This window comes from Sus scrofa, chromosome 7 (assembly GCF_000003025.6).
Source record: "Sus scrofa isolate TJ Tabasco breed Duroc chromosome 7, Sscrofa11.1, whole genome shotgun sequence".
NCBI lineage: Eukaryota > Metazoa > Chordata > Mammalia > Artiodactyla > Suidae > Sus > Sus scrofa.
The window spans coordinates 59,622,679-59,649,088 of NC_010449.5; the positions used below are offsets into that span (position 1 = coordinate 59,622,679).

General features: G+C 52.7%; 1 long non-coding RNA gene across 3 annotated transcripts; it reads left to right on the top strand.

Moving 5' to 3' along the window:
• On the top strand, positions 851 to 26,410 carry LOC102167130. Of its 3 annotated transcripts, XR_002345839.1 has the most exons (8): positions 851 to 1,159; positions 11,032 to 11,249; positions 14,318 to 14,430; positions 19,400 to 21,000; positions 22,020 to 22,170; positions 23,423 to 23,537; positions 23,943 to 24,088; positions 25,974 to 26,410. It is a non-coding gene; the product is annotated as an uncharacterized LOC102167130 (long non-coding RNA). The 3 variants fall into 3 exon arrangements; XR_002345838.1 differs by lacking the exon at positions 11,032 to 11,249; XR_002345840.1 differs by lacking the exon at positions 11,032 to 11,249 and having other exon boundaries at positions 25,977 to 26,410.

Below are 26,410 nucleotides of genomic sequence, written 5' to 3' on the forward strand. Positions count from 1 at the left end.
GGCCCCTCTCCCTGTAGTTAGGCATCTCATCACCAAGGAGCCTCAGGGCAACTACTGCTCCCCAAAACTACTGGTGTCATAGGTGCTAATTGCTTCCAACTAGTGTGACCAACTCATCACAGTTACCTAAGGTGGTCCTGCTTTTAGCACTGACAGTCCCACAGCCCAGGAAAGCCCTCGGTTGCAGACGAACCAGGACAGTTGGTCAGCCTACATCCAAGTGGCACTGCATCCGCTCTCCCAGCTGAGTACAGTTTGGGCTGTAATTGCTAATCAGTCACCTACCCCACCTCTGCAGGGCCTGAGCCTCCCTGAGATCAGCCCTGGTCTCCTGTGAGGGCCCTCAAAGCCCTCCTACTCCAGAAAGCTCCTGCTTCTGGGCCCTGCTCCAGGGGAGGGCTCTAATTGGCCAGGTGGAGCCTGCTGCCTGTCCTGTCAGGACCCTCTATAGTCATAATGAGATACTGACAAATGGGACTTCTCAGATGGCCCTTCCCAGGGGACAGGCCAAAGTGCCTGCCTCTGGCCACTGAGAGGGCAGCCCAGGGCCGGCGGCACAACTGCTCTGCCACGGCATCCTCGGGTAATTGGCCAGAGCACCCAGCCAGGCTCAGCCTGCCCTCTGACCCCCTCCTCTGCTGGCTCAGTGCTCCCGGTCCAGCAGGGGCCAAGCATCTCTAACTGGGTCACCCCCACCCCCATCCCCACCATCACGCCTTCACCAGCAATAGCGTTTCAGCTGCAATTAAGGATTTCAAGTTGCAATTAAATATTAATTGGAAACCATGGGTTGTTTATGTCTCTCTGCCCTCTATCACCTGGCTAGGGGCGGGGTGTGGAGGAGGGAAGGACAGGTGAGAGGAAGAGGGCTTTTCAGAGCAGTTGGCCATGGGAGAAGGGTCCTCTGAGTCAGCCTAGTTGCCCTGGGGCAGATTTTCTCCTCTAGGCTGAAAGACATCAACCTGTGGGCCTTGAGTGTTACTGTCCCTGAGTTTGTTGAGAGCCTAGAGCATGGAGGTCTGTGGACCTGAGAAGAGGAAGAGTAGAAACAATGCAGGGGGAAGAGGTGGCAGAGCCAGGCCCGGAGGCAAAGGTCGGAGTGTCCCAAGTTCAGGATGGCTTCTTCAAGTCCCGCTGGAAGGCAAGGAATTGGAAGCAGGTAGGTCAACTTGCTCATAGCCCTAGAGAGGCACCAGGTACAGGGTTTTTGTCTAACCTCTGAAATGGCCCATATGCGCTGGTCCCAGGCCCTGCTGCCCAGACCCCTGGGTGAGGTTCTCCCTTATGTTCTCAAGCAAAGAGTTTCTCAGTTCTCATTCCTTGGTCTCCCACCAGGGCCTGATCTGACTGTGAACGCTGTATTTTCAGATGAGGACATTTCTTCCCGCTCAATTCCCTGTGGACACAGAGGTCGAGGTCCCCTTAGCATTAAGTGTTATCTTAGCCTCTGGAGTCGGGTGGCCTCTGTCTCCTCTGCACCTCTCCTTCTCAAAGCCTCCTGCCCCCAGATGGCCCTTCCAGGTCCAAGGTTCCCTCCTCCTCCACGAAAACCTCTCTAATTCCTACAGGCTGCTGCCTCCCCTGAGATCCACAGCACCTCCTGGCTATGACCCTCCGTGAACCCAGATTTTTTTTCCCATTTGTATTGGTAATAAGCTGTATGAGTGTGTTTTCCTCTAGAACTTGGAGAGGGGAGGTCCTGGGTTCTCTTCTACTCCATGATACAAAAAATGTTATCTACCAGCACTACTGACCCACTATCCTTAGCATCTGGCATTCATTCTTGAGGGTCCAAAATGGCTACTTGAGCTCCAGCCATCATATCCACATTCCAGGCAAGAAGCAGAAATGTGGAGTATAGTGTAAAATGGCAAGTGTCATCTATTTATCAATCTATCTTCCCCTTAAGAAATATTCCCAAATGACCACACGCCAACTTCTGCTTATATATCATTGATGACCTCTAGGTGAAAGGAAGCCTGAGAAATAATAGTTTTTCAGCTGGGTATCTTGCTACCTGGAATAAAACTGAGGTTCTATTACTAAGAAAAATCGGAGAGAATGGGTATTGGAAGTGTGGTAATTGGGCCAAATCACATCAGCAACCCCAACAAGTCAAATAAGCCCTAAGAAGACCTCAGGCTTGGCTGGGCTGGACCAAGATGTTATCTCTTTCAGGAAGGAGAGGGACTCCACATAGTCCCAGAAATACCCCTGAGCCACCACTTCCCTGTCCACAGAGAGTAGGAGGCCAAAGCTTTCGTAAGCAAATGCTTAGCAGAGCTACCTCTTTGCTAGAGTTTCTGGCCATGCTGGAGAGAGTGGGAAGAGGACTGGCCAGGTGACACCTGGGCCCTGAGATGGGGAAACAGATCAGTGACCTAATTGTTCATTCTTGTTTTTGCTCTTTTATTTTGCATCTAAATTACAGGCCTCCAAATTACCCTAAGAGGTGGTAGGCACCTCAATTACCCCCCTTTCTCAACACTTTTCTAATGAAACACCTTTGCCTGCCTCTAGCTCCTACCAGGAGAGGTACAGGATGCTGCCCAGAGCCTGCAGTCATCGTGCTGCCTTATTTAGAAAAGAGGTGTCTTCTGAGTGTGTCCATGGCAAGGCTGGTAATCAGGGAGCAAACAGCTGCTCTTTCAAAACTGACTTGGATACCTAGGAAGGGACTGCCTTGACCAGTGCTGTTCAGAGTCTCATTAGTAAACCTGTTTTGAGCACTTAAGACGTATCAGGCAGAGGCTAGGTGATGAGGAAGATGGACTACCCCCCACCCCTCAGGACACAAGTATGATAGGGATTTTGAAGGAGAATGCAGGATGGAAGGGAACCAGCCATAATGTGATGGATCAACAAGTGGGAGAGATGGAGGAGGAGAAGCCCTTAGCTCCTTTCCTGGATACTGAGGCCAGGGAGAGACAGGGCTCAGCCTCGTGTGACAGTAATAGAAGCACATTTGTTCAATGTTTACTGAGCACCTGCTGTGTGTCAGGCTCAGTTCTAGCCCTGGGGATGCCTCAGTGAATAAAGCAAAGGCTTCTTCTTGTGAAGCTTACAATCTAGGTGACAGAGACAGACTTGTTTTGAGCACTTAAGACATATCAGGCAGAGGCTAGGTGATGAGGAAGACAATTAAATACAAGTGCTACAGATAAATAAAGCAGGCTAAGGAAATATGGAGGACTAGGGGTGGCAGGGAGGTTGCTCTTTGCTACGGGCTGGTCGGGAACTGTGCCAGCTGAGATGAGATGGAAAAACAGTCATGGAGTAAGCCTTCAGGATCATCTAGGCCTAAGGGTATAACGAGCTGAAGGAACAGCAAGTGAAAAGGCCCAGAGGTAGCGGGGAGGGTGCTGGGCATTTGTTGAGAAGCAGCAAGGAGGCCAGTGTGGCTGGAAGAGAATGAGGGAAGAGAAAAGGAAGAGGAGGGGAGGTCACATTGGTAAGGGAAGGGAGGTCACTGAGGGCCTGATGGACCATATGAGGACACAGCATGCTGAGCCTGCTGCTGTGCGGAGGGGGGCAAGGGGAGGAAAGGAAGATTGGCAGAAAATATTACAATAATCACAGGAGGTAGTAACTAGAAGGTAGCCTTCATTCAAAAACAAAAACAAAACAAAACACCCTCAAAATAGTCTAAGCATGAAAAAGGAATTTATTGGCTCATATAAAGGAATACATTTCAGGCCTAGGTGAATCAGCAGTTCAACTGAGGTCATTAAGAATCCGTAAGTTTTTTCCGCGCCCCCTCTCTTTGTGGTGGCAAAAAGTCCCCAGCCGTTCCTAGTTCACATTTTATCAACTTAGCCATTGCAGTAGAGGGCATATTTTCCCCAGGGATTCCAGCCAAAGTCCCAAAGCAGAATCTCATTGACCCAGGATGGATCATGTGACCACCACCCTGTCATTGGCTAGGCCTTCGTGATATGCTCATTCTTAGAAGCATGGGGGGGGGGGTCAACCCCACCCCGATCTCATAGACTGAAATGAGAGAAGGGAAATTTCACAAAAGGAAAAGGTAGTTACAGTTTCCAGAAGAAGGGGGGAAATGATGATGAGAGAGCAGAAGCTACCGGTTTTGTATACATGGCATACACAGGACAGAACCAGGCTGGGTGCATGGCTGTTATTAAAAGAAAGGAAAGGAACATGGAAGAGAGGCAGGGAGGAATATTCAGATTTGGAGGACTTATTCTAGGGGACAGTTAAGGAGAAAGGGCCATCAGTGAGGGCTTCCTGGAAGAGGAGGGATTGATTCAGAGGCAGGAGAGAACCTTGTGTTTAGGTGGGGAAAGGCCAGATTGATCCCTTGCATGGGCAGGTGCAGAGCCTGGTGGGCTGACGTCAGCAAGAAGACACTGAGTATCAGGGAAGAACCAGCCTGGGCTTACCCCATGCCCTTGGACTATGTCCCACAAATGGCCTCCCTGGCCACATTTCTATTTGTGGAGCAGTCATCACGCTCATGTTAGACACGGCTGCTGTTCCAAATGGATTATTGCAAATGATTTAATCACCCACATTAGCTCTCCCTGGCTCCCACATGGGGGCCACATAGCGTCTCCTCTCACATCAGCCCTGGCAGGAGCTTTTTGGAAGGGGCTGCTGCCCAAATCACCACAATTTACGAAGGCTGCTAGCACATGAAGTAGTCTCCCAAGTACTGTTCCTGCCCCCAGTGAGGACACAAAAGGATCCACTGGGGTGTGGGAAGAATGTCACAGAACTTCTATTTATATTTGATTTTTAATATCTTAGCCTTTTAAAATGACTATTTTGTATCTGTTTTATAACACACAGAATATGTTAGTGTAGAAATACATGCCTGTAATTTAAAAATGAATTAATATCTGTATATACTGGACATGTTTTTTACTGATCGGAATGAGTTGTCAGAAATGTTTGGCGTCTACTGGTGCAGATGACAATAGCCAACAATTATGGGGAATCTGCCATGTTCTAGGTCCTGTGCCCAGTGCTCATGTACTCCTCACAGCAGTCCATTTTCACAGATGAGGAAACCAGAGCACAGAGAGGTTAAGTAACTTGCTCCAAGCTGCTCAGCCTGGAAGATACAGGGCTGAGGCTGTCCCTAGTGGTCTTGCTTGGAATCTATGAGACTTTTCTAAGACCAGGGTCCTAGGACAGGAAGTAGGGATCTGGGATTATTGAGTATCATCTTTGTTTCTGACGAGACAGCTCCTTAGCTACCCATGATCGATGGCTTAGGTCCCAAAGGGGGCCCCCAGGCCCAGCCCATTCCTGGCCCTCATAGCTCTCCCTCACCAACCCGCCGGCACCATCCTCATCAACCTCATTAGGTTTCAGCCCTTTTCTCCTCTGGGAAAATGGAGAGCAGATATCAGTCTTGCTGGATGGGGCAGGGAAGGCTGGCTGGTAGCTGGAATTCTGACCTCTTAGAAAACATCCAGATGAAGGAGAGGGGAGAAAAGAGGAAGCCAAAAAAAATGCAAGAATCCTGGAATCTCATGATGGAGGGACAGAGACGTGGGCCAGGGGGCAGCTGGAAGAGAGAGAAGGTGGCTTGTTGGAGACTAGGCAGCAGGTGAGAAAGGGCACGTGGGAGGGAACCCAGGAAGCTCCCCCAGAAGCCTGGGGTCCTCAGCTCAGATCTGGTGACTGCGGGGGCCAGGGCTGCAGGGCTGATCTGCCCTTAGAGAGCCCAGGCCACAGCCAAGCAGAGGTCCCAAGGCCTCTGAGTAAAAGTCAAGGGTTATCAAAGGAGTGAGAGTCTTGCCCCCAAACCTTCCCTACCCCGAGCCTTCCTGCCTCCAGCTAAGTCCCCCAGGACCCAGTGGCTCTTTTGGCCAGGGATGAGCAGACAAGCTGGTCCTTTGACTCTGACTCTACACTGCATCAGGAGGGCAGCCTTGGGGCCAGCTGTGGAGCTGTGAGCCCCGGAGCCTCCAGGACAATGGTGTGGACGTGTGCGTGTGGACCTGTGCATGTAGACATGCATGTGACAGAGACTGATGTTTCCTGACACTCACGGTGTGCCAGGCTCACTGTGGCTTTTCATCTCATTTGGCCTTCCCAGTCTATGTCTTCTTAGCCTCCTTGACTGTTGAGTAACCCAAGGGTTAGTGGCCAGAACATTGGCCAAGTGAGAGTCAGCAAGTGGTAAAGCCAGGATTCAGACCCAGCCCACATGACTCCACAGCCCCTTCTCTTACGGATTACCTTACACTGCTCCCCGTGGGCAGTCCCAGAGCCCCTGGCACCTGGCTCTTAGGAGAGTCAAGTCCTAGAAACAGTAGTTTCTGACAGCATCTCTAGGCTGAACTCTGAACATGATCATACAATGAGCCATGGTCACAGACTGTACCCCACAACTGGTCACCCAGTCACCCTCTGAGCCCTGATGGATGTCTACCTTCAGAATAATGGCCAACGCCACCATTTGTTGAGCAGATCATCGCTGAAGAGCTCTTGAGAGCTGCATTCTGATCACAACTTTCTCAGGAATTATTGGGGACGTTTGTGCCATGTGAGATGCTGCTGGGATGTTGGGAGTTTGGCTGGGGGCTCAGGATCCAGATGGGGCTCTTCCAGCCATAAAGCTCCAGATCTGGGAAGACAGGCCCTGGGGGCTTACTGGACAGGTGGCTGGCTGTAAGGATGGCCAAGTTGGGGCAGAGCTGCCTGGAGTCTGAGGCTTCTGGGATGGCAGTAGCTGGCACAGCAGGGGCGTGGATGGAGAGGGGCCTGTGTCTCTCCAACTGGGTGCTGCCAGCTAGGAGCATAACTTGCTTGATCAAGGACAAAAGAGTCTCAAGAGAGCCCCTCCCCAGAGACATGGCGCAGATCTATAAGAGAGAGAGGAACCTTCCTCTATTCCCCGCCTCTCTAGGCTCAGCCAGGTGCATTTTCCAGGCTTTGTGCTCACCTGAGCCTTCCCAACAGCATCTTGATCAGTCTCTAGCACAACATCAGATGCTCCTGGATCCTTCCACTTGCTCCTAGAAAGAGGGAGCAAGGCAGAGATGCCGCTTCCTGTTTTCCGGATGAGGCATCTTGGGTCCAGAGAGGGGAAGTAACCCGTTCCAGTCCCACTTCTCCAGGAAGCCTTTCTGATAGCTCTGACCCTCCCAGAGCGCTCCATCCTCCTCCCCCAAGCACCAGGGCCCAGGGCTTCTCCTTTCACAAGGCCATGTTCTGTCTTTACAACCACACAGGCTCAGATGTTGGAGTAAGTGATGGAATGAACAAATTAACACTTTCATTACTGGGTGGCTGGCTCGCATGAGGGCTTAGGGTCTGTGTCAACACCACAGATCCTCCAAAAGCCTTCTCCATCCATCACCAGGAGGTCTGGCCTCTCTTCTCCTCTCTCCTTCTTCCCTACAGAGATCATTTCATGCCCAGCTGTTGGTGAATGGGGTTGTTAAACTCCCATGTGACCTTAGGCGGGTCACTTGCCTCTCCGTACAGATCCATCCTGGGAAGTTGGGAGAGCAATTGCACCCACTTCACAGATTCGCTGCAAGATTTACATCTGGTAGTGCATGTAAAGCAGCTTAGGAGTGAGTGGGAGCCAGCAAAAACTCCTGGTGCGAGCCTGGCTTTAGTAGATGGTGCATTCAGCAGAGTCCCAGTTCCCGCCCTCTGCCTAGCACCTTCTCTATGCCCTAGTTAGCAAGAGGTGGGATGGAGTGTCCTTGCCTGGCCCTAAACCCTAATCCTTTATTCCCACTGAATCCTCAGAGCCCCCATCTCCCTGGCTGCCCATTCCAGCCATTTTTGCACTGTTTCCCCCACCCCCCGCCTTTGCTCTTGTAGTTGCTGGTTTAATGTGCACGATCCAATTAGGCAAAATGGCTTTCCCATCAAACCCCCAGCAACTTTCTTCTCCCCATCCCACCTCAGCGTCACCAGGCCCCATTCACTCCCTCCCTCAGGGACCATGGAGTTTCATTTCAGGAAATACTTCCCCGAGTAACACTCCTCTGTGGGGCCCTGCGCACACCCCAGAGAACCCTTGGAAGCCAAGATGGGATTTTGTTGGACAGGCAGCCCCAGGAGTCAGGGGTGGAGCCCAGTGAGAGAGGGAATCCATAGTTAAGACAGTTCTACTGTGTAGCTCACTGTCTTGAGAAGGCTTTTCTCCAAAACAGAATCTAAGACCAGGAATTAGAGGCAGAAAGTTTGAGAGCAGTAGAGCAAGCAGGGAAAGAGGAACTGCCAACACAAGGAGCATCCTTGGAGTTCCCCTTGTGGCTCCCCTTGTGTCTCAGTGGGTTAAGAACCCGAATATTATCCATGAGGACTCAGGTTCAATCCCTGGCCTTGCTCAGTGGATTAAGGATCTGGCATTGCTGTGAGCTGTGGTGTAGGCTGCAGAGGTGGCTCAGATCTGGTGTTGCTGTGGCTGTGGTGTAGGCCAGCAGCTACAGTTCCCATTCGACCCCTAGCCTGGGAACTTCCAGATGCCCCAGGTGTGGCCCTAAAAAAAAAAAAAAAAAAAAGAATTCCTGCCCAGCTCTGTCTGCTCCCCGACCCCAGTGTGGCCAGGGCTGGAACTCAGATGCAGCACTAGAGGAGGTTCCCTCCTGGACCTGAGCCACCATCTCTGGGTCAATGTCAGAACCTGGCCTCTGCCTATGACTGCACCACTCAAGGCCAGGATCTTGGCCAGCACCCCACCCCCACCTCATCCCCATACCAGGCTTCCCTGATGTCACCTTGTGGCTCACCAGGTCTCCAAGGCCACCAGCCCCATGAACCCAATGGGAAGCCAAAAGATCTTGAGGCTGGAACCCTGGGGTGCACACACCTGGATTTGGATCCTGGCACCACCATTGCAAAGTCTGTGGCTATGTGACACTTTCTGTGAGCTCATGTCCCTGGGCGAGGGTTACAGGCGATAACCAGAGGCAGGAAGAACCGAGGCACAGGAGGGAGGGTAAAGGCAGGTGTTATCCTTACGTGGATGGTTATTTATCTGCACAGGGAGATAGGGAAGGGGCAGTGTCCCACTCACGGACCCTGAGCTGTAGGACCAATCCAGCTGCCAGGGGACTTGAACCTGGGCACTAGCGGGCTGTGCTGGAAAGGACCAGAGACCCTGTCCAGGTCCCAGGACCTAGGCTTGGGGTGGGTTTCCTATAGTTGGCAATTTCCACTTCAAAAGCTGCTTCCAGCCTCTCTCTCACATTAGCATGAGAATGGGGTGCCTACTGGGATCAGTGGGTTCAAAGGTATTTATTTGTATTCCAAACGGTTCCCTCTGTTGCCTCAAAGTCATCATCACTATCTGAGCTGGGAGCCTGGGCTGGGATCCAAGAGGCCACTGCAGGGCGGGCGAAGGGAGAGAGGTGCCCGCCAAAGAGGAGCCGCCCTGAGCTCCAGACCCTCTGCACCCCCTCCCCTGGCCACTCTTCCCTCCAAGGCCCCTGCCTGGCCTCTCCCTGGTTGGCTCAAGGACCCAAAAATCCAGCCCAAGCTGTTCTCACCTCCCCCATACCCCATCCTCTGAGAGAGCCTGCGCTGTGTGTGTGTGGGGGGGGGGGTGATTTTCCTTTTAAAAAAGCATATTCCACATAATAAGTGCTTTGATTTGCTTTTGGCCTCAACCTTTTATTTCTTTGACATTTTCACACCTGTACCACTAACAAGAGGAGTTTGAGCTTCATATGCTTATCATAAGAGAGGCTGCAATTTTTTAAAGTTGAGAAGCACTGTCCAATGGGATTAATAATAACAACCATGATAATATCTAACATTGTGAGCACTTGTCCCTTGCCAGGTACTACACTAAGCAATTTCCATAATCTTTTTAAATCCTCATATCAACCCTATGTGATACTATTATAATCCCCATTTTATAGATGAGGCCACTGAGGCTTAAAGAGCAGAGTGACTTGGGAATTCCCATTGTGGCTCTGCAGATTAAGAATCTGACTAGTATCCATGAAGATGTGGATTTGATTCCTGGCCTTGCTCAGTGGGTTAAGAATCCAGCGTTACCGAGAACTGCCTTGTAGGGTGCAGATGCGGCTCAGATCCCGCATGGCTGTGGCTTTTGTTGTGGTGTAGGCCGATAGCTGTAGCTCTGATTTGACCCCTACCCTGGAAACTTCCACAAGCCACACGTGCAGCCCTAAAAAAAAAAAGAAAGAGAGAGAGAGGAGTTCCTGTCGTGGCTCAGTGGTTAACAAATCCAACTAGGAACTGTGAGGTTGCAGATTCAATCCCTGGCCTTGCTCAGTGGGTTAAGGATCCAGCGTTGCTGTGAGCTGCAGTGTAGGTTGCAGATGCGGCTCAGATCCTGTGTTGCTGTGGCTCTGGCGTTGGCCGGCGGCTGCAGCTCCGATTAGACTCCTATCCTGGGAACCTCCGTATACCTCAGGGGCAGCCCTAGAAAAGACAAAAAAAGAGTAGAGTGACTTGCCCAGGATCATAAAAACCAGTCAGTCAGTGGCAGAATGAACTGCTATCCCCAAGGAGCCCCTCACTCCTCTGGGAGGGAGTGGCACTAAGAGGGGCGGGGGCTCAGGCACCGGGATGGGGGTGGCTGCTGTTGTAGGCAGGAATTCTCCCTCAGGCCCCTCTCCACCCATCCTGTTCTGGAGGTGCCCGCTGCCAGGAGGACCAGCTGGCCTCAGGCTCATCAACGCTCTCTGAGTCTTGAATGCAGCACTAGAGCCCCGAGCCCAGGGTTAGGGTCGCTCCTTTGGGCTGAACTTGGTGACATGTCCAAGGGCAGGGCAGGGGAGTGCCCCCGGCTTGAGGTAGAGCATTCATTGCTACCCACAGGAAAGAACCCAGGATGCTGCGTCTGCCTTGCAAGGATGGTCTTTACTCCCCTGCCCAACTCCCTCTCCCCATCACTCTTGCCCAAACAATCTTGACACCTTCTCTTTCCCCTCCCCTCCGCCCCCTCCCTGCGCACTGCAGGCTAAGAGCACAGTGAGTGCTGGGGCCACCAGACCCCACAGGAGGCAGGCCCATGAACCACCCAGATTCTCTGTGAAACCTGTTCCTGTCTTCGTTTTCCATCAGGAGTCCATCATACGAACCAGAAACCCTCATGTCCAGCTTTGTCACTTCCTAATCCAAAGCGTCCCAGGATCTAGAGATCCTGACCACTCCAACTGGGCAAGAGCACTCGTGGTGACCCCCACAGGAAGTGCTAACGGGGGATTCCAGGCACCGGGGAGTCCCCATGATCTGTGCATCCCACAAGGGCCATGGCCGCCTGGATCCTATCATAGGCCAAGGTACAAGGTCTTCACTTGCATCTGGAGAAGCTGAGGTTGGGGTAGGGGCCAGCTGGGGGCTGAATCAGGGCTGAGCTGGGGCGGGGTGGGGGGACTGGGGAGGACTGGGGAGGAACAGCCTTGCCAGGCTTTTCATCTGCTCCTCATTATCCTCTGCCTGAGAAGGTAATTAAGTTTTCCTCCCATCAAAGGCTGAGGGCTGGCTTCACCCCAAGGCCTAGCTCCCACGGAAGGGAGATAATGAGCGCTCTCACCAGGGCTGGGGAGGGTGGAGGAGCCAGCCCAGGCCCTGCCCCCACCCCGGCCCCCTTCACATTACACATCCGAAAAGCTGGCTTGAAATTCTCCATTGGTGCTGCCAGGGCTGAGGAGGAAAGCCCAACTCCCAGGGTGTTCTGAGGGCCAAGAAGGTGAGCTGTGTGGTCCTGGGCCCCAGGGTTCAGGATGTGGCCGTGGAGGAGCCCAGGAGTAGGGGAAGGTATCCCCAAGTCACTCTTCAAAGTCAACAGAGCAGAGGACAGGGACCATGGGTGCTCCGGCAGCTCAGAAAGGGGACCCATAGATTCCCACAGCAGAATGATGAATGAAGCCTGAGCCCTTGGTGTGGGCAGGGCACCTGCTGGGCCCCAAGGAAGCATTGTCTCATTTAGTGAAAGCTGCACTGCACCCTTTTTGAAGCAGATTTCTTTCTTTTTTTTTTTTTTTTCCTCTGGGCTGTACACGAGGCATATGGAGGTTCCCAGGCTAGGGGTCAGAGCTGCAGCTGCTGGCCTATACCACAGCCACAGCAACACAGGATCTGAGCCACGTCTGAGACCCACACCACAGCTCATTGCAACGCCAGATCCTTAACCCATTGAGCGAGGCCAGGGATCGAACCTGCGACCTCATGGATGCTAATCAGTATCGTTAACTGCTGAGCCACAGGAACTCTATGAAGCAGATTCTTATTGTTCCTGCTTTCTGCCCCACTTCTTCCTCCTCCAGAGGCACGATCTGGGGAGGTTAAATAACTTGCCCCAGTTACAAAGGAATCTTTCCTGGAAGAGTGGCCTTTGAAGGATGAGAGGCCAAGGTGAACATGGAGGGAGGGCAGCAGTGCAGGTGGTGCTGAGAGGGTGGATGTATGGGTCAGGCTAAGCCTAGTGATGTGGGGAGGGTGACAGTGGGTGCTGTGGCTGATGGGGAACCATTGCATGTTTCAGAGCAGAAAAGGCATAGGAACAGGCCTTAGGGGCAGAGCTGTTACATGGAGAGAAGTGGCCGGTGCGTAACAGTGCCAGGAGCCTGACCTCAAAAGCCTGCCCACATTCCTGGTTCTGCTCCAACAGCAGGGTGGTTCCTAGAGCCTAGCCTGGGGCACTCTGCCCAGGGATAAGGTGGAGGCCTGTGCCATAGCCTCAGGCAGCACACGGCCCTGAGCCTTGATATGGTATGGCAGGAATCTGCCGCACATCTTTGAGCCTCAGTTTACTCATCTGTGAAATGGGATAAGGATGATGTCCATCTCACGGGGCTGGAGAGAATGAAATGACATAATGTCTGCATCAGAACAGACCTGCATTGGGTTGCCACAGGTGTCTTCCAGCCAAAGGGGGCCTTGGATATGCTCCCTGCCTTCTCAGGGGCTTTCAAATCTCAGGGATGTGCATGTGTGGTGGAAGGGGTTCAGGCCAACCTCCAACATTCAGGTAGTAAATGCCTTGCCAGAGCAGCTACTCCATTACCCTTAACCTTCATGTCTGGAGCTGGGCCACTGCAGGCCCAAACAAGCCCCAAGCCCTGTCCATCAGTGACCCAAACCCCTCCCCCTCCTTGCAGTCCCCAGGTGACTGACAGGGGATGTGGGGAGCCCAGGACACCTTTTCTCTCCTGCCCCAAACTCCCTCCTCGTGCCAGCAGGTCAGACTGCCAGGCTGGAAGAGAAAATGTTTTGGGCCACAGAGACCTGGTTTGAAATTCCACCATTAGCGCTTGGCTCTGGGCCTAGAAGGCAACCTACCAATCCCCTCTGGGCCCCCTTACTGGTCATGAACAGCTGCCTCGAGGAGGGATTTTATTAGATCCCTTCCAACCAGCACGTCTCTGGGCAGGAGCAGGTTTGGATAGTGGGAGAGCAGAGCAGAGGGTGTTGGCCTCATGAGGCGAGAAAGGAAGCCAAGAACACTGAGGCCGATAACCCGCTGGGGCGGGGCCTCATCTCAGAGGCCAAGCACCAGGGCTCCCGCGTCAGCCTGGAGTTTGGGCTGAACCTGTCTTATTACAGGAGCCCCTGGAGGAAGGTCCCAGGGTCCCCAGTTGTGAAGCAGCAGGTGCACACACACAGACACATACAAACACACAGACACATACACACATATGCAGACACACACACACAGTCATACACACATACACAGACACACTCTCACACACAAACAGTCGCACACACATACTCTCTCACACAGTCACACACAGACATACACACTCTCACACTTTAAACTGTCACTCACACACACATACACAGTCATACCCACACATACACACCACACAGACACCCTTGTACACACACACATACACAGAGACATACACACACACACACACAAGCAGGGAACTCTTTCTGGCCACTTTCTGGCTACATCTGTCAGAGGAGAGAATGAGAATAGGAGCCGGAGGCTGGTAACTCAGACAACGCCTCACTTGGCTATGGACTCACTTTCTTTCTGGAAAACGGGGAGATTTCTTGCCATCATGTGATCAGCACATGTCCCCAAGTCCTTGTCCCAGAGCCGATGAGCCCTGAGACCTATGACTCCAGATGGCAGGAGTGAGCCATGATTGCTTCCCTGGGGAAGTTGGTTCACTTTCGTGCGGCCGGAAGGGCTGGATCAGATGTGCCAGGAGAGATGAGACAGGCCTGGGCATGGTGGAAGGGAGTGGTGGGAAGGAGATAGGAGTTTTTCTTTCACCAGAGCAGTGTGGTTTCAAGCAGATGCTGCCACAAGGTGTCACTAAAGGCCCAGAGAGGTTGACTGACTTGCCCAAGGTCACACAGGTCTTCTGATACCCAGCTTTTGGGCGTTTCTTGCCAGGCCCAGAGTGGATCCCTGCACTCCCTCTGAGGTTAGATGGGAAACTGGAGAGGACCCGGAAGACCTTTCTGTGCTGTAACATCGGGAGCCTCCTGTGCTCAGGGCTCTGAGGGGTAAGGATGTGTCACATATCAGGGGTGGAAAGAGGAGCTCTTAGAGCAGGGTCGGTGGGGGGTAGCTTGGGATCTCTGGTACTGTGGGGGGCTGATGTTTCTGGGAGAGCAGTCACCCTCTCACGCCACATCCAATTCATAGGTGACTCTACTACCCATGCTTGCCTGCATACCTCCTCCAACCTCCAAGGGAAGCCAGTTCATAAGTGGTCAGTGAAGTGGGGCTTTGAGGCTAGCCTTATTTAAACTCCTTTTCTCCAAAGTCAAGAAAAGACGTTTGCAGGCTCAGGACCCTCTGACATCCAGGGGACAGGACCTCCATCCAGGATCCCTTTTCCTCAGGGCTGGGCTCGCTTTGGTCTCCTGCTCTCTCTGCTACCTGGATTGAACTGAAGCTCATGTCCTCACTGAGCTCCAGGGCCCAGTCACTAGTCAACCTAGGGCAAGTATTAATGTTAGTTGAATGACCACTCCAAGAAGGCCATTTTTGGACAGGCTTGCTCCCACATCCCGGGGCTGATGGCCATGTGCTACTGTGAATGCCCATCTGCAGCAGACACTGTTGGCCACTTGATCCAAACCCCTCCACCAGCCCTCTCTCCCCAGCCACCTTCCAGTGATTGGTCTAGAGGTAGCCAAGTGACCTACTTCTGGCCAGTGCAATGTAAGGGAAGCCCTAGGTGGGCTCCCAGGTGCTCTTTTTAAAAACATCAGAGGAGTTCCCGTTGTGGCTCAGCAGAAACGAATCTGACTAGTATCCATGAGGACACAGGTTCAATCCCTGGCCTTACACAGTGGGTTAAGGATCTGGCGTTGCAGTGAGCTGTGGTGTAGGTTGCAGACACGGCTCAGATCCTGTGTTGCTGTGGCTCTGGTGTAAGCCGGTGGCTACAGCTCTGATTCAACCCCTAGCCTGGGAACCTCCATATGCCTTGGGAGCGGCCCAAGAAATGGCAAAAAGACCAAAAAAAGAAAAAAGAAAGAAAGAAATGCTGAGCCTGGTAGAAAGGGATCTCTTTCCTCTGACCTCAGTATTTACTGCAGGAGGTCAGGACCCCAAGCTTCCAATGCACTGTGCGCCCAGGACCCTCTTAAAGCAGGAACTGACCTGGAAATAAGGCTGAGTGTTGAGTGTCAGTAACTCCACTGCTAGACTGAGATCAGGGACCACGTGGCCTCTTCCTCCCCTGTGTAATTTCCTAGTCCCTGCACTCTCAACTCTACCAACTCTCAAACTCAGCCCATGCGACCTCTTCCAATGCCCCCCGACCTTTCCTTAACCCCCAAGATGGTTTCGATATGAGTGTCCACACAATAATCTGGGCCACTTTCAGCACTACGTTTAGCACCTAAAGATGGGAAGCTTTGTGTGTATGCTGGCCTCTCTCATCAGACCGGGTCTTTTTACCTTTATAAGCTGGGTACATATAGTCGGTATTCCAGTCTTCCAGGGAGCCATCGTTCTTTTGCTCATGCCTTTGTTAAGATTTTACTGAGCTCTCCTTAAGCTCCTGAGGCCACGCGGAGCATTCTGAGCTGCCAAGCTGTCACAGGGCCTAGAACATCCTTGCATGGGGGATCCCTGGGAGCAGTCCTCAGAAGGCTGGACACAGGAATGAGTACATCCAATCACAAGCTCAGCTGCTAACAGTGTCCCAGAGCAGGGAGGGAATGTAAGCCTGGAGCCAAGACAGCAGAGTAGGTTCTCATTCTGGGCATTCTGCCCCACCCCCACTCAACCCTGCTGTTTAATGAGGAAAGAGAGTCAAGGGCAAAGCATTTCGGGCAGTATGGTGCAGGCCCCGTATTGCCTCAGCTCCGGAGCTGGAGGGGTGGTCGTAGGGGACCTTGCAGGGCCCGCAATTATAATCATCTCCTCCAGGACTTGGGAACTGGGAATCAGAGAGGAGGGAGAGGCAGGGGGCATCCCCTATGGTTGTAACCATCTGGCCCTGAAAGCTTCCTGGATAAAACTTTCATCCCCTCCCTCCTCTGGACCAAGAAATTGTTCCTCTGAAATTCCTCCCCATCCCCGCCATTCCTGAGATCCCTTTCTCCCCCTCCATAAGCATTACCCAGTACCTGCATGTCATCATCGGGCACTCAGCATTGCAAAACCAGAGCTGCTGAGTCCATTGATGTGGGGGTTCAGAGGGTTCCACTTCCCCTGGCTCCCTGGGTGCTTGGAGGGCTCAGTCAGCCCTTCCAGCCTCATGTGCCAATCTTTCAGGGCTTTCCTGTCATATCCCAAGTTTCTCTGGCATTTTAGAAGAGTGCAGGCCCTGGACCCAAAGAGGAGGCACTGGCTCCCATCCTGGGCCCCTTAGGCTCTGATGGACAGAGGGCTGGACATCAGGATGCCCAGGTGCAATGTCAGGAGACCTAATGTGTTCCAGGCCTAAGTGAGCGTGCTGCTCAGTCACTATACTCAGGGAGTAGATGACTCCGTCACCCTGGCCCATAACCCTGCCAGGTAGGAATTGCGATTATCTTCTTAAGGATGGGGAAATTTACCAAAACGAACATGAGAAGAAATAGAAAAGAGGAATGCTTCTAAAAGCCCTAAGGACATTGAGTTTGTAATCAAAAACTCTTCTCACAGAGAAAACTCTAACCCCAGATGATTTTCATGGTGAATGCTACCTAATGACACAAAATCTTCCAAATGATAGAAAAAGAGGGAATTCTTTCAAAGTCATTGTATGAGGCCAGCGTAATCTCCTACCTCGATTCCCACATCTGTAAAGCAGGGGCTGTCTCAGATGTAGGGAGGGTTAGGATTAAGGAGTTGTGTGCACAGCCCTTGGCATGATCCTGGCACCCACCACGTGCTCAGTGGATGGGGATTGTTTCTGTGCAGCCGAGCCAGGATTCAGGCCAAGGCCTGTGCCTTGTCTGCACCATGCTGAGGCCAGAACAGCATGCCTTTGACACAGAAAGAGAGAAGAGGGCTGGGGAAGCACCATGAAGAGAGCCCGTCTGGTGACAGCCATTTAGCAAACTTGGTCTTGTTCAACTCTCACAAAACACTCTGCAAGGTAGGTGTATCAATCCCAGTTTGCAGGGAGGAAAGCTGAGGCTCTGAGAGTCTATGACAGACTGTCTAAAGCAAAGCCAGACCAGTCTGAAGATAAAGGTCTCACTCAGCCTTGCTAATTAGGTAGGAGTACTAACCAAGCAAGCCACGGAGCCCTCTGACCTTGGGCTAAGCTGATGCTGACCTTCAGGGACTCTGTCTATAAAATGGATGGAGGGGCGGCTCTCTCACCTTGGGCTAAGCTGACACTGATCTTCAAGGACCTTGTCCATAAAATGGATGGAGGGGCTGCTGTCTGAGTCATCAAAAGCCAGATGAAATAGGCGGAGTCTCCTGGGCTCTCTTGTCTATTTGAAAAGTTCCCGGGAACCAGCCCACCTGGGCTGTCAGGCTCACCCCTGCCAACCACAGCCTTCCACGCAGACCAATCCCTGCCCTCACACAGCATGGCTCTGCTCCCGGTGTGGGGAGGTGGGTCCCCCAGGGCAGAAGCGTCCCTCCTGTGTACAGTGTTTTTATTGTGCAAGTGATACATGGATACATTCTCATTGTCATAAAAACTGAACCCGTTCAGAAGTATGTTGAATAATAAGGGGACAGGCCCCTCGCCCTCCCCTCCCCCCGCCCAGAGATGAACATCGTTCAAACAGCAGCAAAGACCTCCTTCCAGACCTACCTCTGTGCGCTTACTCTTGTGTATGTTCACACACATGTCCCTGTGCCATCCTGAGGTGGTTTTGCACACACCGCCAGCAATTGGCCTGTGTGGATTGTTCTGCAACTTGCTGCTCCCACTTCCCAAGTCCATGTGCTATTTTTATCTCTTCTGCTTCCCGAAAGATTTGAGGAGGTTTACCCAGGGTGCCCGAGGGTGAGGTGCAGAAGGGCAGAGAGAGCTTGGGTGCTGGAGTGACGCTGACTGATCTCTAGCTCTGCCAGCCTCATCTGGAGGACCTTGGGCCGGTCCTTAAACCCTCTGAGCTGTGGTTTCCTCCTCCGTGAAATGGGGGGATAGTGACAGGGGTTACCCAGGGTCAGTGTGGCTTCACAATAGGGATGACAAAGAGGGTGTTCAAGCACTTCGGTCCCCAGCCTCCCTGGGGCTTGAAGAACGAGGACCTCAGGGGTCCGGAGGCCAGAGGTGGACCAGACAGTCCTTAGAACTCAGAGTCCAGGCCTCGGATCCTCCGCTTTTCCCGAAGAGAAAAGAGAGAATCGGGGAGAGCATCGGGGCATGCTGAGGCCTGGCCTTGCTGCTCCAAGGCTATGGGTCATGGGGGTTCCTCCAGCCACCGTGGGTGTTCTGAGGGGAGGGCTGAGTCCCATGAAAGGGGCAGCTGTGACATCAGCCTGGCCCTGCTTTCCCTAAGCAGTGGGGGAACCAAGCAGCCCTTGCTAAACATCTGTTAATGTCCTTTGAATGAGTCCATGACTCGTTCCTTCACTTTTTTTTTTTGGTCTTTTTGCCATTTCTAGGGCCGCTCCCGCAGCATATGGAGGTTCCCAGGCTAGATCCGAGCCGCATCTGTAACCTACACCACAGCTCACGGCAATGCCGGATCCTTAACCCACTGAGCAAGGCCGGGGATCGAACCCGCAACCTCATGGTTCCTAGTCAGATTTGTTAACCACTGAGCCATGACAAGAACTCCTCCTTCACTTCTGAGACCTGGTGGAGCCTTCTTCTCCCATTTGGAAAAGGAGGAAATGCAGGACAGGAAAAGTTAGAGGTGCTGGGCCTCCGGGCGTCACCGGCCCAGCCTCCTCATGTGACATGAAGAACAGACCCCAAGGGGAAAGTAACGGGTCTGTAGAGCATTCTGGTTTATAGTTAGTACAATAAATGTTCACTAGATTGGGGCCAGACTGCTTTATTTAATTCTCATCCAGCACAGTGAGGTAGGTGTTGTGGTTTCCCATTTTATTGTCCAGAAAGCTTAGGTCGCTTTCTCAAGGGAACATCACTCGTAGGAGCCAGAGTCACAAGTCTGTGTGTGAGTCTCTCGCCAACCCACCGGCCGGGGCTGCCCATCTGCGCGGAACATCCTCTCTGCCTCCTGCCAGCACCGGCCCCACCTGCCCCATCCTTCTGGCAGCTCGGTGAGGAAGGCTGGCTCTCCCACCCCAGGGGCGGCTCTTCCCACCCTCCTTGCCCCGCTGCTCCATCCTGACATTCAGGACCCCAGAGCTCGCTGACTTCATGTTGAATCTGTCCTCTCCCCTGAGACTGTGAGCCCTCAAGGAGAAGGGCCAGGTTCAGATCCATCTCTGTGCCCTGACACCCAGCACAGGGCCTGGCACAAAGTAAGCAAATGTGAATCTTTCTGGAAGGAAGGGAGGGAGGGATGGGGAAGGGAGGAATTCCAAAGCCCATGCTCTATTCTCTGTCCCACAGCTTCTGTTGACAGAATCAAAGTCAGGAGTCAAGGGCCTCAGGTTTTACCCCCAATTTGATCTCTTTCCTCGATCTCATCACCACTGCCCCTTCCCCCATTCCCTAGGCTCCCTCTTCCATCCCCACTGCCCAGGGCAGCAGTCCCACCCTACCTCCCCCGCCACACCACCGGCAGCTCTCAGGGACTGCCAATGCCAACCTCCCTCCAATGAGGGCCCAGGCCTCAGTAAGGGCTCCCCTCACCAGGCTCTTGCCTTGAGCAGGTGACAAGGCCTTGATCACAGACCAGTGGGGGAAGGGCTTGGAGGCTTGGTCTTGCCTTGATTTCAAAGCACTTGAGAAAGTGGCACCTCCTCCACCAGTGCCAACCTCCTGCTTGGCCAGAGCCCTCATGGTCCACGCTCCCCCCTCCAAGGTGGGTAAGGGGCTGGGGAGACTCCCAGTGTTTGTCAGCCAGAGTACTGTAGTTGGGGAGAACTGTGTTTCCATGGATACAAGCCATGGGAGCTGCTTGGAGATGGGGCCATGGTGTACACAGACATAGATCCACACAGACCTGCAAGAAAAATAGCAACAGATTTGCTGAGTCATTGGCCCCACATATTTATAGTCTCTGGCAAAAGCAGACCTGCCTATCAGAGGCTAATAATACTGCAGCAGTGTGTTAATTGCAAAGACAGAGTCTTCAAGCATCCATTCAGACACCCGGGACCGCTCCTTGAATAAAGAGTGGGGCCCTCGTAATGAGAGCTGGCATGCATGTGAGTGTGCGTGTGTAAGAGTGTGTGTGTGTGCAGGTACGTGTAACCCAGCTCTAGCAGATTAAGAAAGCTCAAGTATCACCAGCTGATCTCCAACCACCTACAGCGGTGTTGGTTATAAAGCACTCTTCCATCACCTAAGGATGCCTAGGATTCAGCTCAAGAGGAGTGCTGGACAGGAGAGGAAAGGAGGCTGGTGGCTCTCTCCCAGGATGGGAGTGGGGCCAGGATGCTGGTGTGCAGCCCCCAGACCTTCATCCCACAGCCTGTGGGGACAGCCATGGTCCTCCAGCGCTGCACAGTCGGGCAGTTGGAAGAACAGGAGAAAGAGACCTGTGCCTTCTGGGATGTCAGCCCCGTGAGGCCACCTGACACAGGTGAGATCATTCAAAGGCCCAAATACAGGAAGAGGGTAAAGGACAATGGGTGCCCATGAGCCCAGTGCCATCTTGAATAAACACCTGAGGGCCAAACTTGACTCTGGAGGAAAGTCTTTGCACCATCACGTCTGAGAACCAGGAAACCCATCTAGCTTTGATTCAGGCAAATCAAGTGCTTGCCTCCTATGACTTCCGTCCGGTCCTGGTGGTTCTGCCCCAGAAGCCCTGCCTTTGGGTGGCATTAGTTATGTTCCTGTCTATTACTTCTCCCCCTCTGGCAGCTCCATCGAGGCTGAGCCACACATTCTCAGCACCTGGCAGAGAGGGCCCTTGGTGAAGACTAGTGGCTGAGACACCAAATCCCTCCAGTTCTTTGAAGGCAGGTTGCAGGCCCCTGGAGTCTTCCAAACTCCAAGCCAAATACGCCCCTGGCAAGAGTCCAGGTCTTCTCCCTGGCTCCATTCCTCTCTTCATGTGCTCCTTACACTGTGCCCCCCATTGGACAAAGAGGGCAGAGGATGGGCCCCCAAAGGGGTCTCTGCCTACAATCCCCATACACTCACTCCTGCCCCCAGGACAAGGAGGGCAAGGATTGCTGAGCCCAGCCTTGCTTTTGCTCCAGCTGGAACGCAGCCCCCTGGCCTCTGCCCTCTAGCTCAGCCTCCTTTCCCTCCTGGGGTCTGACAGCTGGGGGTTGGTGGGGAACTCCGGGGACCCACAGAGGAACAGCAGCACAAGGCCGTGCTGGGAAGAGGGGTTACTGGGTCCACTGTGTGAGTTGGGCTCCAATTTCACTCCCTCCAGCCCCCCAAACAGCTCAATCATTCATGACTGCACCTGCAGTATTCTGAGGAGGGAGGGAGGGAGGGAGGGGAGAGAGGGCCAGCGTTTGAGTTCTCTCTTCTCTTCAAGAGAAGGTTGACTCAAGAGCTATTATTAATAGTAAATTAAATAGTGTGGTTATTCTGAATAATAAAAAGCTCTCCTGTTCCAAGTTTCCACTGTCCTCTCTCCAGGGAAATACCTGCCGTGGCCTGAGATGTGGCATCCATGATGGACATTTGCAGGACGATACTGATGCTCCTGCTGTGCCCCGTCACGGGCTGCCAAGTCCCCCCGAGAATGTCTCTGTCACCCTAGCTCCTCATTTGGGGGAAGACATTTCAGGTACCCTCCATGATCCCACCTTGGAGCCCGAGTCACCTTATCCATGATGTCCCTGCTGGCTGAAAGTGGCACTCCCGCTTGTTAGCTGGTGACCTTGGGCAAATCCGGAACCGTCAGCCCCCTCATCTGTAAAATGGAAATAATAATAGTATCTACCTCATGCTATTATTAGATTAAAGGAGTTGATCATAAGATTGTTGTTATACATATAAGGTGAACATATAAGATTGTTGTTATACATATAAGGTGAATAGGCATGAAAGGCTCCTAACTCTGCTGGGCACTCGGGAAGCACCATGTCAAGGTTTGTAAATAAATAAGAGACTATAGGGCAGAGGCAGGGACCCAAGGCTGCAGGCACCTGGGTCTTTGATTGGAAGTAATAGTCCTTGCAGAAAGTGCTGCTGTAAACACAAGCCCAGGGCTGAGAAGGAGATTCAGCAGTAACTTGACACCTGACTCCTCGCCTCCTCTGCCCACCAGTACTTGAGGTCACAGATTGTGAGGCCACAGCTCTGGCCCAGCCTGCCCTCATCTGTAATGTTTAACATGAGCTAACCTTAACTGAGCTCCTACTCTGTGTCAGACACTGTGCTGGGTCCTGCAGGGTCTGTCAGTCATTCCATTTAATCCACACCACAGCCCTCCAGGTGGGCTTTCATCTCCTCAAATGAAGAAACAGAGGCTCAGAGAGGTTAAGCACTGTGCCCAAGATCACACAGCTAACAAAGCGTGGAGCTAGAATTGGAACTCCGTTCTGTCTGACCTCACAACCCAAACTTGACATCCTTTATGCCATGTCATCCAACTGCTCATCAGATTCTTGGCCAGGAATATGTCATGTAACTCAGGATTGCTGGAGGCGGGGTGGGGGGGGGAGGGTTAGGGATAGTTGGGTGCAAGAGAGGGGGCTTTTAGCAGCCATTTGATTCATTTGATATCCGCTTGTCCCAAGAGATGAGAACTCCTGCTGGCCGCCTTGTGGCTAGGACAAGGCAGAGTGTGATAAGTGGATCTGCTAGAGAAGTTGCTGTTGTGGATCAGCGGGTTAAGAACCTGCCTAGTATCCATGAGGATGTGGGTTCAATCCCTGGGATCACTCAATGGATTCAAGGATCTGGCGTTGCAGCAAGCTGCAGCATAGGTCACAGATGCAGCTCAGATCTGGCATTGCTGTGGCTGTGGCGTAAGCCTATGGCTACAGCTCTAATTCGACTCCTAACCTGGGAAGTTCCATGTGCTTCATTTGCAGCCCTAAAATAAAGGATCCTCTGGAGGATGGACTGAGAAGACCCTGGGAAGACCAGAGGATGAGCCTGAGGCCCAGTGAGAGGCAAAGTCAGCACTTTTGCCAAGGCCGAAATCAGGTGCCAGCATCTGGGCTGCAAGGAAACCCAAGGGAGCAGGGCCCATCAGAGGCCCTCCCACCCGCCTCCCATCTATTCCCAGTCATCTGGTCCCTCCTGGGTCCATTTGGCTTCCCCCGCTGCATCTCCAATGGCAGCAGCTGTGGGGGGAGCATTCTCCCCTGGGGCCCGGACGCTGCGCTAAGTTGTTGTTTATGAGGAGGAAACAAGGCTGACTGCATTTTCTAAAGAGGCTCCAGGGAGCTGCCGCTGCCTGTGAGGCCAGTAATGGGGACCCCTCAATGCTCACTGCTGTCAGAGCAATACAGCAAACCCCGGGGGGCACGGGGATCACCGGTGGGGTGGGGGACCCCAGCGGGGCACATTCAGGAGCATTGCTGAGTGTGAACGCATGTGTGGTTGCAGGTGCATTCACTCCAGGGCTGATGGAGCAACACATGTTGCGGGGCTGGCCCTGGGCTGGGCAATGGATGGGACCGCGGGTGGAGCGGGCCACTCCTTGGCTTCCTGAGCTCCTGGAGGTTGATGTGCAGAGACACTATCTTTGCCTGGTAAGTTCCAAAGAGGCAATGAGCTTGGGGACTGTGGTGCCATCTCCCCAGGGGAGGGCTCCTGACCGAGCCTATGGAGGCAGAGAGGTTCCTTGGAACTGATGAGTCCTACCTGGGGAGGGAAGGTGGGAAGGGCAGCTCGGGCAGGGGAGCAGCACGGGAGAAGGCCCAGAGGCACAGAATGAGAGGCGGGTTTGCCACTGCCAGAATCTATTTCCTCAGGGTTGAGGGTCTGGGGTGTTCGACAGAGGCCAGTTCTAAGAGGCCTGAGATACTTGGGTCTTCAGCTGAAGCCAATGAGGAACTGCTGGAGGGAGTCAACTGATCTGACTGACCTTTAAAATAAGACCACTCTGGGGAGTTGCCATCCTGGTTCAGTGGTAATGAACCTGACTAGTATCCATGAGGATGGGGGTTTGATCCCTGGCCTTGTTCAGTGGGTTAAGGATCTGGCGTTGCCGTGAGCTGTGGCATTGGTCACGGAGGCAGATCAGATCCCGCGTTGCTGTGGCTGTGGTGTAGGCTGGCAGCTGCAGCTCTGATTCAACCCCTAGCCTGGGAACTTCTATATGCTGCGGGTTCAGCCCTAAAAAGACAAAAAAAAAAAAAAAAGATTACCCTGGGCCCAGCCACCCTATCCAGCTCTCCAGAGCCCCAAGCCCAAGCCCCTAAGCATCACAGTGCACCTGCCTAGATTAATTGGCCTCCTGGTTTAGGGAGTGTGGGGGGCCAAAGTATGAGCGTGCTCACAGCCCTGGGATTCAGGGCACAATACAGATCTGCTATTCAACCAGATTTCTCTCGGGCAATAGATCTCCTCCCCATGGTGCAGATGGCTCTGTTAGAAATGCAACGGAGTAAAGATGATTACATATCAGAAAAATCAGTCCCTGTAATTAATCATGTCAATTACCAGAATGGGAAAAGTTATGTGACAGTCTTCACAGACAACAAAAACGCATTTGAGAAAACTGAACATCCGTCCTGATGAAAAGTCTTAGTAAAATACAAATAAAAGAACATTTCCTTGACATCATAAAAAATACCCATCCGCGACCAACAGGTAACATCATTCTTAGCAATAAAACACCCGCAAGAGGTATTCATATTTAAGTCAGAGCAGGACAAAGATGCCTGTTATTATCACAATTAGTTTACATTGTCTGGGAAGTTCCAGTCATTGGAAATAGTACCTTAAAAATAAAAAGCAAAACGTTCGGGAAGGAGGGGAAATTGCTATCATTATTCGTTCATGATATGATTGTTTACCCAGAAAACTCAAGAGAATCAACTGAAAAACTAATAAGAGACCATGAGGGAGGTCAGTAAGATGGCCAGTATCAAAATAAATATACTAGGAAAAATCCAGTTAGAAAACATTTTTTAAAAAGTCTCCATCCTGGGTTCTTCAGTGACTCCCAAGCCTGAGAAAATGGGGTGAGGAAGCCGATCAAGGGACCCTAAGTTCAGGAATAAGCTTCAAGCACCAGGGCCCTGGGGGTGGGGGAGGGGAGAAAGATGGGACACAGGTGGAGCTGGAGGGGTCAGAGGAAGGAGGAGGAGTGGGTCCTGGAGCCTCTACCGGATCGGCAAGAGTCAGCTTGAGCTGGGAGTTGCCCAGCCTTGGGACCTGGTTCCCAGAAGCCCTGGGACGATGAGACCTGGCCATTCCCAATGGGTCAGTGAGCCTGGACTCACTTGGGGTAAGACCGACCCAGTCAGTGGTTCCGGGCTGTGCTGTATATGCGGTGCAGGGAGTGCAGATCCTGAGGGCGAGTCTTCATCCACCACAGGGCAGGGACTCCCAGCAAAGGAGAGTCCAGCTGAAAGAGTATCTGAACATTTGATGGGCTGATTACAAATTGCTCCTCTGGATCCATTAAAGCAGATTTCCCAGGAGAAGCTGTCCGTGGCAAAGAGACATATCCAGGCAATATCGAAGCTCCACTCCAATGCGGGGGGCTCCCTCCCCAGCTCTCTGCCTCCAGACTCCTAGCAATGTCGTGCTTGGGATGGCATGATTCCCCTGGAGGTGCCCAGCAGGCCTGCAGGTACACAAGCACTGGCTCCTTGGCTCCAGGCCCATCTTGAGAAGGTAAGCCTTCCATTTTCTCTGGTGTGAGTATGGCATGATGTGCATGCATGGCTTCTCTCAGATGCTGAATAATCTCTGGGTTTTCCATCACTCACCATCAGGGAAACCCCTCAGCCAAAGGCAAGAGAGCCGGCCAGCATTTCAGGGTCGCAAACTCCCCTCTTCCAGTCTTCTTCCTCTTGTCCTCACTCACAGGCACCACTTGCACTAAAAGATAATCACTGCCC